This window comes from Meleagris gallopavo, chromosome 8 (genome assembly GCF_905368555.1).
Source record: "Meleagris gallopavo chromosome 8, MGAL_WU_HG_1.1, whole genome shotgun sequence".
NCBI lineage: Eukaryota > Metazoa > Chordata > Aves > Galliformes > Phasianidae > Meleagris > Meleagris gallopavo.
Genome location: NC_139411.1, coordinates 33782274 through 33795487, shown reverse-complemented (window position 1 = coordinate 33795487; position 13214 = coordinate 33782274). Strand labels below are relative to the sequence as shown.

General features: G+C 44.5%; 1 long non-coding RNA gene across 1 annotated transcript; it reads right to left on the bottom strand.

Annotated features, from left to right (window-relative positions):
* Nucleotides 1-3214: 3214 nt before the first annotated feature.
* On the bottom strand, nt 3215-9112 carry LOC146543907 (uncharacterized). The gene is made up of 3 exons (XR_014884635.1): nt 8878-9112; nt 8604-8697; nt 3215-3242 (listed from the first exon to the last, which is right to left on the bottom strand). It is a non-coding gene; the product is annotated as an uncharacterized LOC146543907 (long non-coding RNA).
* Between the last annotated feature and the right edge of the window lie 4102 nt (nt 9113-13214).

Below are 13214 nucleotides of genomic sequence, written 5' to 3'. Positions count from 1 at the left end.
AAATAAAAAACTTTACAAATATATATATATATATATATATATATATCTGTGCATATCCTTTCATAATCATAATGAAAACCCACTGTTTAGGATCAGTTTTTCATTTAGAGACTATACCAAATCCTTCTGAAGTCAACAGGGCCATTACACAAACTTCAGGAGGCTCTTTGTGCTGCTACTGAGCAGAGAAAGAAAAATGCAAATCAAAGCAATGGTCAGAACCAAAATGTATTTAACCGAAATGCAGGAGGTGCACTCAGAGCCTGGGCTCCCTGCATAGAATTTATTTGAAATTTTAATGCTCTGTCATCGTGCTTAATGAACGGGAATTGTACTTAGCTTTGCTACAGGGCAGGTTCTTCAACAGAACTACTTGGGAAAGTGAAAATCATCCTGCTCACATTACCTTAATATTTCACTCGCATTCCTAGCCAAGTCCCTCACATGGAAAACAGCCTCACAGCCTCAGCTTCACACCAACTGCAAGTAGAAAATCTGCCCCAGAGCCTCAGCAGAGACAGAACTGTTCTGAATGTAGACTGTTGATATTCATCCACACCCTTTGTATTGAATATATAGCTCCAACTTGTTTCTAAAATATATATTTTGAGAGATTTTTACAGGATGATATCATTCAGAGCTGCACCTGAAGGAGTCACAAATGTAGCTCCTCAAATGGTGCTCTGAGGGAGCACGTGAGCTCACAGTGGGAATCAGAGCTGAACCCCACATCACACCTCAAGGAGTGACCTCATGTGGCCATGGTCCGGCCATTGCTGCAAGGCAGAACGGGGCCTCAGTGGTGTCCTTGGCACAGAGAAAACCAGGGACAAACTGCGTTGTGCAGATGGCCCAACGGAGCATCCCTTAATGAGCAGTGACAGGTCGGCTGTATGAGGCGCCCAGCTCAGCACCTTTACAGGCAGCAGCTCTGCCAGAGGCCACAACAATAACGCTGGATTGAGAAGCAGAAGAGAAAAGTGAACGCTAATTATTAATTAGTAGAGCTTCAGGCAATCATGTAACTATCAGTGGAAAGCTCAGACAGATACTTGACAAAATCAGACAGAGAGCAAAACAGAATGACAGGAAGCGGGGCCAAACCTGACAAAAGTGTCGGCTCAGACTCCAGGGAAATTACACCTTTCACGTCCATTTACATTTGATGTAACAGGGAAGTACAATAAAGAAGAGTGATTCAGTCCCACCAAAGGAACTCAATGTGACACGCACTCTGCTTCTAGGCATTCACTCCACAATTATTTTAAATTGTTGGCGTCTGCGTGGCATGGATGAATTATATGAGCACTGGAAAATTAATGTGTTGAAAAGCACGAACATATTTGCTTTCTTTCAATTCTACCCTGTACTTAAAGTCTTGGAGAGAGCTCTCCAAGTCCCAGCTATTTCCTGTTAAGAATAGGCTGTGGTTGGCCCAAGTCTTTCACTAGGTCTTTTCTATACAAATCTTGGAGGGAATTTGGCTTGTACATTCTGGAGAATTCTTTGCCACATCTCAAGAATCAGTCATGGAATCACAGAATGGCTTGGGTTGGAAGGGACCTCAAGGATCATGAAGATCCAATCCCTCACTGCAGGCAGGGCCACCAACCTCCATATCTAATACCAGACCAGGCTGCCAAAGGTCCCATCCAACCTGGCCTTGAACACCTCCACGGATGGATGGGGCATCCACAGCCTCTCTGGGCAGCCTGAAGAGCACAGCTCTCCTCCATGCCCTTTACACATTGCTTACAGCACAGTGACGGTTTGTTGTGAGATTGCCCAATGGCAAATTCTTAGGGAACCTCATAGTTTGAACATCAGGAAAATCATCCACTTTTTTACATTTCATTTCACCATCATATGTATTTGAAATGCACTCAAATTAAAAAAAATATTTTAAAAAAATTTCAGAAGTGATAAATGCATGTGGAGTTAAATTTCTAAGTCTTGCTCTCAACATGAAGAGGATTTGTATTGACATGCAGGGATAAAATTTCAAGGCAGAGTCCACACTCATGTTGGTGCATCCCGCACTATTTACACAAGCAGGCATTAGAACTTGCTCAGCCAAAATAGACCAGCACCCAACGTTAGCACACAAGTCGACCTTTGTGCGTATCCCTTATATTTTTCCCTAAACCCCAAGAAAATTAAAAAAAAAAAGGGTGAAATTGAAGTCGTCCCCACATATCAGCAAATCTGTATTCTGTGCAAGGTACAAAACACTCTTTGTGACTGATGTCTGAACTAAACATCTTTGAAACATGCTGTTTAAGATGGAGCACAAAGCTGGAAAACAAACGTCACATTTCTTGATGCCGGAGGTTTTTTTTTCCCCCAAGTAGAACTCTTTTCCAGAGGTCAATTTAAAATAACTTCATGTTTCTATCTTGGCATTCAACAGCACAAATAGATAAATAACCATTAAATAAATAATAAATAACCAATAAATAAATAACCAATTATGAATTTTCCTTCCTCTTTTTCATCCCAACGATACTGTAGCACTTCCCTTGCTGCTATACCAGACTGTCCTTTCCTGGTTTGGGCAGAAAGCGACATTTTAAGATGGTTCACTTTCCAGTCTATCCAAACCGTCTCCATCCTCACTGAACTGAAAGCAACAAGACACATGTCTGCACTCCAGATGTGTCTGATCCACCTCCTGTCTTAAAAGAAATTGCTGAAAGAGGCATCGTGCTTTGGGTGTGACACACAATGCAGCAGCAGAGGACAGATTGCCACCCGAGCAGCAGAGCAGAGCTTGGAGCCCAACCTGTGCAATCAGCATCCACCAGTCTGCAATGGGATGCTCTGGAAACTCCTTCCCAGGCTGGATGTGGCTCTGGACAGCCTGGTCTGGTGGTTGGTGATCCTGCACATAGCAGGGGATTGAAACCAGATGATCATTGTGGTCCTTTTCAAGCCAGGCCATTCTATCATTCTGTGATATTGCAATAGCCATTCATTTCAGGCTTCAATTAATATGATCCTCAACTTTGACTTCTTCCCTGAAAACCTCAATAAAATCTTATTTTATGGTGTGAAAGCCTGTTTTTAACTCAACAGTCTTGCTCAGTTTTGGCTGTGGTTTTATCAGTTCAAATACTGTTGATAAAAGAATCAAAGGAAAGAGGCGGAGAGACACTAACCAACCTGGAAGGGAGAAGTGAGGAGCACAAGGAAGAAGTGAGGTCCAGGCAGAGGGAAGATACATGCCTGAATTATTCAGGAAGCTGCAACACAAGCATCAATTATTAATCGATGGATGGGTTATTTATTTGTGAGTGCATCATTTCGCTTGAAGAATCAACAGTTCAATTTATGAAATCAAATCTCATGGTTAGCAGACCGAGATTATCACCACAGGATACATTATCTACTTTTTTTTTGGTAAATTATTCTGTAATCACCACGCTAGAAGATCAAATCTCTTCTATCTAAAACCAGCCTGCAACTCATTTCCTACCCTGTGTTGCTCTTGGACTCAATTTTAGTGCTGCCTACACATTTATTTTCTCAACTTGGAAAATTACAACTCTTCAATGGCACATCAAATACACCCAGGAAGAGTTCCAAGGCACACACACTGGTAAGGTTAACTGGTGCAGGATCACAGGAGCCAGCAGAAGTGCATCCCACACACCAGCAGTCGCATGGATCTTAGAATCACAGAGGAGGGAAAAGACCTCTAAGATCATCAAATTCACCTGTCAACCCACCCCAACCAAGCCCAGAAACTGCATCCCTCAGTGTCACATCTTCCCATCAGACCAGGCTGGCCCAGCTGCACAAAGCCTGTCTGTATGGGAGGTGGGGGCTGAGTGGGCTTCCATGCTGTCCTCACTACCGTGTGCCTTCTGCAGCTCCTCCACCAGCATCAGTTGGCCAAAGACAGCATCTCAAAAGAAAACTGCTGTTATGGACTCACCGTGCAGCTGCATGGACAACGCAATTATCGAATGACAAATAGTAGGCATTGATTTCATAGCACCAAGCAAACTTCCTGTAATTTCTAAAGAGAAGGCAAAACAGTACAAAATTGCACAGGCAAGTCTGAAATGCACTGGACTTGCATTAAGGTTTCTAGAAGAAATAACATCCAATTAAGCAACCTACATGTAAGCTGTTAACTAACAACGAAGGCGTTCACAACAGGCACAACATGAGGCACACTCCTTTGTCTTACTGATGAAGAGGACAAAAGAAAAAGCAGCTTCACTGTAGTGTTGGACAGTAAACACTGCCAAAGAAATTATTCAATTATGTTGTTAGGCATGACAATGACGATCAAGCTATTAGGAGTTGAAAAGTCTGTAACTCTAATGAAGAAAGCAAATTATTTTTAACTACATAAAAGAAAAAATATTTTATGCTATACAGAAAAGCCACCGTATGGGTGTCATTAAATAAATCAATACATAAATACATGGAATTTGAAGAAAGGGACTTACGAGCTCTATGCAGATGCTGCAATGTTTTCTCAAGGGTTTTTTGTTTTGTTGGGTTTTCTTTTGCTGAAGTCAGACCCAGACTGTAGTTTGCACAGCAATCGACAGCAATGTTTACTCTGTAGAGGTTTACAGGCAGAATCACACAGAGTCAGGGGTTGGAAGGGACCTCAAGAGACCATCGAGTCCAGCTCTCTGCGAACGCAGATACACCACAGTAGGTCACTCAGGTTGATGTCCAGCCGTGTCTTGAATATCTCCATATAAAGATACTCCACCACCTCTCTGGGCAATCTGCTCCAGTGCTCCATCGTCCTTAACACAAAGAAGTTCTGCCTGTTTGTATGGAACCTCCTATGTTCAAGCTTTAGGCCATTGCTCCTTGTCCTACCACTACACATCACTGATAAGAGCCTGGCCTCATCCATTTTCCTCCCATCTCCCTTTAGATATTCATGAACATTTAACAGATCTCCCTCCAGCTGTCTTTTCCTCAGGCTGAACCAAGGTTACTCAGCCTTCCCTCATATGGGGAAGCTCCAGGCCCTTAATCATCTAAAAACAGGATTTTCTTTCAAATCTATTCAAAGATTAGCATTTTAGTCCCAGTGATCTTAGTAAAATAATTGAGAAAGTTCTTTCCTGTTATGAAATTCTTACAGGAGGAATTCTGTTTTACAGTCTTGCAAACAAACTGAAAATATGTAAGGAAGCACACAGTGAGGATTGGTGAGAAACACAAAAATTGAGTAGTTCTGCCAGATCCACCTTTTGCCACATGTTTCTTATCTAGACATCTCCTCATAGCCTTCCTCCAAACCTCTGAAATCTGAGAGGTTTGCACAGGAGGGGAGTCAACTCTTTGAAAGGGTAAATAACGGCAGGACAAGGGGAAATGCTTTTAAGTTGAGGGAGGGAAGATTTCAGTTGGATGTCAGGGGGAAGTGCTTTCCTATGAGAGTGGTGAGGTGCTGGAACAGCTGCCCAGAGAGGCTGTGGATGCCCCGTCCATCCCTGGAGGTGTTCAAGGCCAGGTTGGATGGGGCCCTGGGCAGCCTGGGCTGCTATGAAATGTGGAGGTTGATGGCCCTGCCTGGTGGGGGAGTTGGAGCTTCATCATCCTTGAGGTCCCTTCTCAACCCAAACCATTCTAAGATTCTATAATGATTCTATGATTTTCCCAGAATGTTTGTCTTAGAGAACAGTACTTCCTGAACTCTCAACAATGGAAGAAGTGTATCTGGATTCTCCACATCTTAAGGAATCACTTAAGGAATGTCAGCAGTCAGCTTTACAAGGGTTTTAGGCATTGGGAAGTTGAAGCCCTAGAAGCAGTGTAGTGCAAGCTTGTAGTGCAAGCAAGGCATGGTGGAGTAGAGAAGAAGCACCATTGTCTTCTGTGCGAGAAGTACCTTGCTCAGTACCAGAAAGGGTTAACTTCACAGTCAAGACTTTTTGACAATGGAAGCAATGCTGGTTGTCCTAAATCTCATCTTTCAACAATTTCAGGCTGTGCCTGCAATAATCTGCACCCACAGGGGTTTAATGTTTCACGTTTGTTTTGGCACTAAATGAAGAGAAACCTCTTACTGCTTCAATTACAGCAGTACCACGAGCATTAGCGAGCAATAACTGAGCAATTAAGGACTTTATGAATCAAACAATATTTGAGAAATATGTTTTTTGGTTGTGGCTTCTGTAACCTGAGAAGTTCAATAAATCTGCGGAAGAAGCTATGAATATAGATGCTCCCTTGCTGACACGTTGAATGCACGATTGAAGTTAAAAACACTGTTATTTCCACAGACACAACATGACACTGAACAGAGGGTGCTCAGCAGAAGGCTGTGTCACAAAATTTACAGAATTGAGCCTGAGCATAAACGTATACAATCTTAAACGTGAAACTGTTTTCTTGCAAATATGGGAGACACGTAGTAAGAAATGATTGCAGAACTGGATCCAAACAACCCCTTAAGTTCTCTGTTTAACAAGGAGGCACTGGACTCAGCTCTGCCTGTCCCCAGTGCTTCGTTCCCTGCATTGGTTGGGGTCACAGACCCTCGCTGCCACCAAGAGCAGCACAAATGTTCCTTGATAAGGTTCTGCTCCCAACCGCTGCTGGGCCTGCTACAGTTCTGCTCGCTGGAGCTTGGAGTCAAGCAAAGACTGCAGAAATTGCAAAGATCTGCTTACATCATGAAGACATGAGAGTGCCAAGTGTGCTACTGCTCCCAAGGGCTGAGCACTCGGAACCACAGCACATCACCAAAGGGAAGGGAACAGGACACTGCTGTCGCATGTGATGATGGAAAGGCTCCAGAGAACCACAAAGCTGGGGATGGTGCCTGGTGCTCAAACAGCCCGAGCAGAGCACAGCAGATGCGGCATTTCCTCTACCTGTGCCCACAAGGGACTGCAGTAACTCCTACTTAATCCAACTAATTCATTATACGACTTTCGCTGCTTCACACAGAACAGCTTTAAATGGGTTGGGTTATGTTGTGCTGAATGCACTTCACCGTCGGTGCATAATTCACTTTTTTAAAAATAATTGAGAAGCTAATTACCCCACTGTTGGCTTCATTTCACTGCCAATTTTTTTTTTTTTTCACTCGAGCTTAATTTTACTAAATAATCCCTCTTCACGTCTCCGCCTCATTGCTCTCAGACCAACAACAGTTAAAAGTAGTGAAACAATCCTTTCATTGCTGTGCTTATTTTGCGCATCACAGAGCACAGAGCATCCTTAAAGATGGGGCTATTTATCTAAGTTCCACCGAACACATAGAATCATAGAACGGCCTGGGTTGCAAAGGCCCACAGTGCTCATCCAGTCCCAACCCCCTGCTGTGTGCAGGTCACCAACCAGCAGCCCAGGCTGCCCAGAGCCACATCCAGCCTGGCCTTGAATGCCTGCAGGGATGGGGCATCCACAGCCTCCTTGGGCAACCTGTTCCAGTGCCTCACCGCCCTCTGAGTGAAAAACTTCCTCCTAATATCCAACCTGAACCTCCCCTCAGTTTAAAACCATCCCCCCATTGGGGGCAACCCAAGGAGCTGATAAAATGGCACAGATCGCCCACTGGCATTCGCACAATCGCTTTTCTTTTGTCAGGCAAATCATTTACAAGGCAAGTCACAGTGGACCAGCCTCCCCAGAGCAAGCACTGCACATTCATTAAGCTAAGAGACAAAACCAAGCAGATGTTCCCCTCTCTGACCACAGCTGGGAAAACAGCTTTCAGGATTACTTTTGCACATCACCATAGCGTCCTGAGACTCAAGCTCTTGTTGATTAAAGGAAAACTTTTAATGTGTTTGGTAAACCCTATAGTACTCTCTATACATCCATACCACAGCAGCAGCTCCGTTTTTTGTTTTGTTTTTTTTTTTTTTTTTTTTTTATCAGTGTTTCCAAATCCAACTCTTCAGGCAGTGGTAAAACACGAAGTTCAAAAGATTCAGACACTAAAGAAACATCACATTGCTAAACCATACGCATCGCTTGGCTCAGAAAGTGAGATTTGCTCTCCCTCTAGAGTTGTGTCTGCACGCACTGCCCGTCGCTGCCAGCTCGCACTTATTCTGCTGGTGCTATTGTTGCTATTCTTATGCACTCAGAGGCAGCTGTGACCTTCCAAACAAGCCTTTTGCATTAAATCCCTTAGCAAACACTTTATCCAGCCTTGACTGCCAGTCTGAACTCCTCCCGGATACATTAGAAGAGTTTAATACAATAGCTGCAAGCAAACCGCGTGCAGAAGATCATATGTATTTATTTTGTCTCAGCACTCGTTACCTTTAGGTGATTCTTTCTCTTCACTTTTGACACTGCGATATAACTGAGAAAATTCACCTTGAACAGCCTTGCAAAACGTCGCACGGCTCTGAGAACGAGCCGGATCAGTCTTTTGAATGGCACGAGAACGAAAAGCTCCCGCTTTGTGCCTGTCAAATATATGACGTACGTGCAGAAGCAGATCCCCCCGGACAACCCCATCTCCTCCAGCAGACATCATCCATCCCTCGGAGCTCAGCAGGCAGAGGGAGGCGGACACGGGAACCCGGAGTCCTGTAACAAACATCGCCCTGTGACACCGCAGCTCTTTATGCCCGAAGAACTAACGTGAGCAGCTAACCCACCTGGTGCCTTGTTCTCATGGCTTTCTTGTCCTGCCGCCAAGAGGAGACTCAGCACAGGGCAGCGAGCTGAGGTGGAGATGTAGGCAACGAGGTACTGGAAAAGAAAGCAAAAAAAAAAAAAAAAAAAAAGGAAGGAAAACAATATTTACGGAGTCAAAACAGCTAGAAGTTATCATGCCTGCAATTTCTGCCTCTTGAGCAGATAGAGAGGCATGAAAAGCCCAAAAAACAATTGAAGCCGTGCTTTCTTGGGTCTGCGTTCCCTTGCTTTTACCTGTTGTGCCCCACGTGAGATGGAAGGCAGTGTGGTTTGAGGCTGTGCTGTGTGGGGCCGGACTCGATGACCTCTGTGGGTCCCTTCCGTTTCGGGTTATCAGCAGTGCAGGGCCGGCTGCTCGCCGCTGCTTGGGGCGGGCTGAGCTCCTGTCCCACCCTCATCCGAGAATCAAAGAGTCATTGCTGCAGCTTCTCGGCTGCTTTGCTCTCGTTCTTCCCTTCTATTCTCACGTCCCTGATCTCCTGTGTTGGAGAAAACAGCACAGTGACCATGACTGCTTTCTGAAGTACCCTTGATCGCAGCGAGTGTCTAGGTCTGCAGCATATCCTTGGTTTGCTCAATCACCAAAATCTGAACAAATTATCTTTTAAGTTCTTCTTTCCTTTTGCCTCGAACATCCCTCTATTAATTAGCTGTCATAATTAGGTATGAATTCAGACATCCAACTTCTTATCTTTATAAACACGAGGACAGCGCAGGTGCGTGGCGAGCCTTAACAGACACACCTTCCTTAATCTGTGCTTCTAACAACACGCTGTGACTTTAGAAAGCTTACATTAAGTCCTGTTAGTAATGCATTGCTATACAATCAGGGCAAATTTGACTAAATGCTTCTTATATTGGGAAAGGGAGGTTGCAATCATTTTGCTTATCTGATTATCTCAGCACGCATTCAGTCAGAAGGGATTTGGTCTTCCAAAGAACACGTTCAGTATTATTCTTCTGCTTTGTTTCTTTGTCTTGTATCTCTTTCCCAAGAAATCTGACGGTGTAAATCTAAATACAGCTCTTTCAGTACTTGAAGGAAGCAGCCCAGGAGCGAGGCAGGACTGCTGCACTCCATATTTTCACTCACGAAAAGTCCCTCAAACTGCCTCCAAAAGTCTCCATTTGCTGAGACTTTAATGCATGCAGCTTTCTAAGTGGCCCATTGGCAGGAAAAGGATGTGCTCGTGAGGTCACTTAGTACGGCAGCAAGGATGTGGCAGCCTCTGAGCTCACTGTGAGCACAGCCAACACCTAAAGCATGTGTTGGTGCTCAGTGCCAAGGAGGACAGCAGCACAGTGCCTGGCACAGGTGAGGAAATGATGACTTCAGCTGAGATGGGCATGTCGTGTCAGCACAGCACACTCATCTGACCAACAGCTCTCCACAGCACATCAGACAAAGCATCCTTTGGCTTCCTCTCCTCTACGTGGGGTGCTGCTGGATGGGCACAGAGCTACAGGTGGGCCTGATCAGACAGCAAACAGGGTCAGCAGGAGAACTGTACTTTCAAGCTTTCCGTGAGCACTGAGCTATATACCATGACCAAGAGCTCAGTTTCGAGCTCTATCAAGCTTTCTTTTCAGCTGCTTTGTAATAAAGGTAATGTTTTTTAAGACAATGGCTATGCAGCACAAATATTTGTTGCACAGATAGTGCTCAAAGCTTCTGCTGATTGCTTTACCTTTGAGATGCTTTCTGGAGGAGGAGAAATAAGTGTGTGTATATAGATACATACACACACACACATATAAATATATATGTATGTGTACATATGCTACGAGGATGTGATATTGAATGTCTCCATCCTGAGGACAAACCTCTTCAGACCTGCCCAGGCATCCTCTTTAGATTCCTCTGGTGATATCCTCCCTCAGCACAGACCCAATCAGGACCACCTGCTTTCCCTGCTCAGCAGCACAGTTACGTACACGTAGGGAAAGTAGAAACAAAACCCACACAGAGACATTCCTGGCTGTAAGAAAAACCATAGTTCTCAGCAACCAACAGTCTAGGGACACAGTGATTCCAGGCTATCATGCTCAATAACGTCTGATCATCCCATCCTTCTTTTCCTAGCCTCACTTAAGAGCTTTGTAGAACCTTTTGGCAGTAAGTTTTGCACTGTGCTCACACTGTATTGGATGCTCCACACCCCAGCACCCAACCAGCTGCTGGCCAGCCAGGTTTGGAGAAGCACTCTGATACCACAGAGGTGGGAAAGCAGCACAAACTCTGGGATGACTAATATTTAGAATATACTCTTTTTTAAGTGCACACTATGAACGAAAAGTACTGGTGTCCTTTGGCAAGTGCTGGGAGATGCCACCATTTACCCAAGTCACACAATCAGCTGTTGGCATAGCCAGGGAGCCCCTCTGCACACTGCTGCAGATAGCACCCAGTTCTCCAGGTAAATTCCTACACTGCAGGACAGGAACGTAAGCTTTTAGTATCCTTTCCAGCTTGAAATACCGACCACATCTTTGCCCACGTATGCCAGGCAGAAGCCAAGGACTGCATTTCATCAAGGTCTGAGATAATCCTTTTACTCAAAGAGGGTGAAAGCTCTCCATTTGTAATACAGGCATAGATTTAATAACAAAATGGATTTTCATCAGAAGTTTCCAAAGATTTCTAAAGGGCTTTGAGCATTACAGAGAGTTAGAAATAAGCTAGAATTTTCATTTGGCCTTTTTAGCTATTTCTCACTCCTTCCCCTATCCCAGGCACGCGATGGTAATCATAGGATATATCACTTTCCCTTCAGAAAATACATGCCATTATGTAAGAGCCTGTGAATAAGGAGTTCAACACAACTCTATTTCATGAAAGTAATCTCCTGAAAATACAGCAAGTGGTAGAACAATAAAAAAGACACTGCCTAGCCAATCTCAAAACTCAGACGTGATTTAGCAATAACCAACTCAGCACTGCGGTACCTTTTAAGCCATCCTGCAAAGAACTTCTATGCCTAAAGAAAAGTGAGAATGCAGAGAAATGTTATGTTAGTGAGTTTCTATTGCGGCGACCAACACCATACAGATGTTCACGGGGAGAAAAGGCAATTTGGCTGAATGTCACTGAAAGTCCCACCATCTCCTAACATCTTAAAAGTTTTCCAAGCAAAAAAGGCTCTTAAGCTGTCAGGTCAGCTGTCTCCTCCCCTACAATGACAGGCTGAGGGAGCTGGGCTTGTTCAGCCTGAAGAAGAGAAGGCTGCAGGGTGAACTCATTGCAGCCTTCAGTACCTAAAGGGAGCCTACAAACAGGAGGGGAGACAACTCTTGGAAAGGGGAGATAACAGCAGCATGAGGGGAAATGGTTTAGAGTTGAGGGAAGGAAGATTTAGGTTGGATGTCAGGGGGAAGTGCTTTACAGAGAGTGGTGAGGTGCTGGAACAGCTGCCCAGAGAGGCTGTGGATGCCCCGTCCATCCCTGGAGGTGTTCAAGGCCAGGTTGGATGGGGCCCTGGGCAGCCTGGGCTGGTGTTAAATGTGGAGATTGGTGACCCTGCCTGTGGTGGGGGGTTGGAAGTTGATGATCCTGAGATACCTTCCAACCCAAGCCATTCTACGATTCTTGGTACTGCATATAAACCATCTCTATCAGAACCACTAATCTCACCTGACATAATTCCTTTGGTAAAAGGGTCTCTTGAGATTGCTACTAAAAAACTTAATCATTCAATTTTTTGTACCTTTTTAACGAAGTCTTGCCAAAATTGGAAAATCCATCTGTGTTCTAAAGAGGCACCCAGCACTCGTGCCCTCTCACACTCTCTTCTGAACAGTGATTTACAATGTGGGTTTAACTGCAGCATGGTCAACTTCAGCTTTCCTCCCCGATGCCATGTAATGCAGACTGAAACAAGTGGGTTTCAATAATACAGGAATGCGAGACAAAAGTCAAACATCCACAACCTCCTTGGGCAACCTGTTGAAGTGCGTCACCACCCTCTGGATGAAAAGCTTCCTCTCAAATCAGCACTAAAACAAAACCAGCAGATGTGTTCAGAAGCTTGAGGGTTGCACTGCTAAAGGAAAGCAGGAGAAGGATGGTGTCATGGTTTTATTTTTTTTTTTGGTTCTCAGTATTCCGCATCAAAACATCATGTAGTGTACTGGGAGTTAAAATGTTAATGCTCCAGTATACTACATGATGTTTTGATGCAGAATACTGAGAACCAAAAAAAAACAAAAAAAAACCCACAAAACCATGACAGATGGACACAGTGTGGCTGTGGTGGCTACCAGCTACTTTTGAGATCCACGACACACGTGATGGGATACAGCACAGACGCTAAAATTATCTTACTAAAGTGGATTAACAAAACAGACTTCAAAGGGGGAGCCAATAAAAAGGCATTCAGCCAGGCTTAATGCTGGACTGAATCATTACACGGGTTTCAACAAACTGAGGGAAACTTGTGTTCCGTTCAAGAAAAGCTTTAGTGCAGAATTGTCCCTGGAGCACCGGGCTCACTGCCTCTCATAGATCATGAACAGAGCCATCCCACCCCACCGCAACTGGCACCAATATGGGATTTCCACAGGCAAAGAGCACG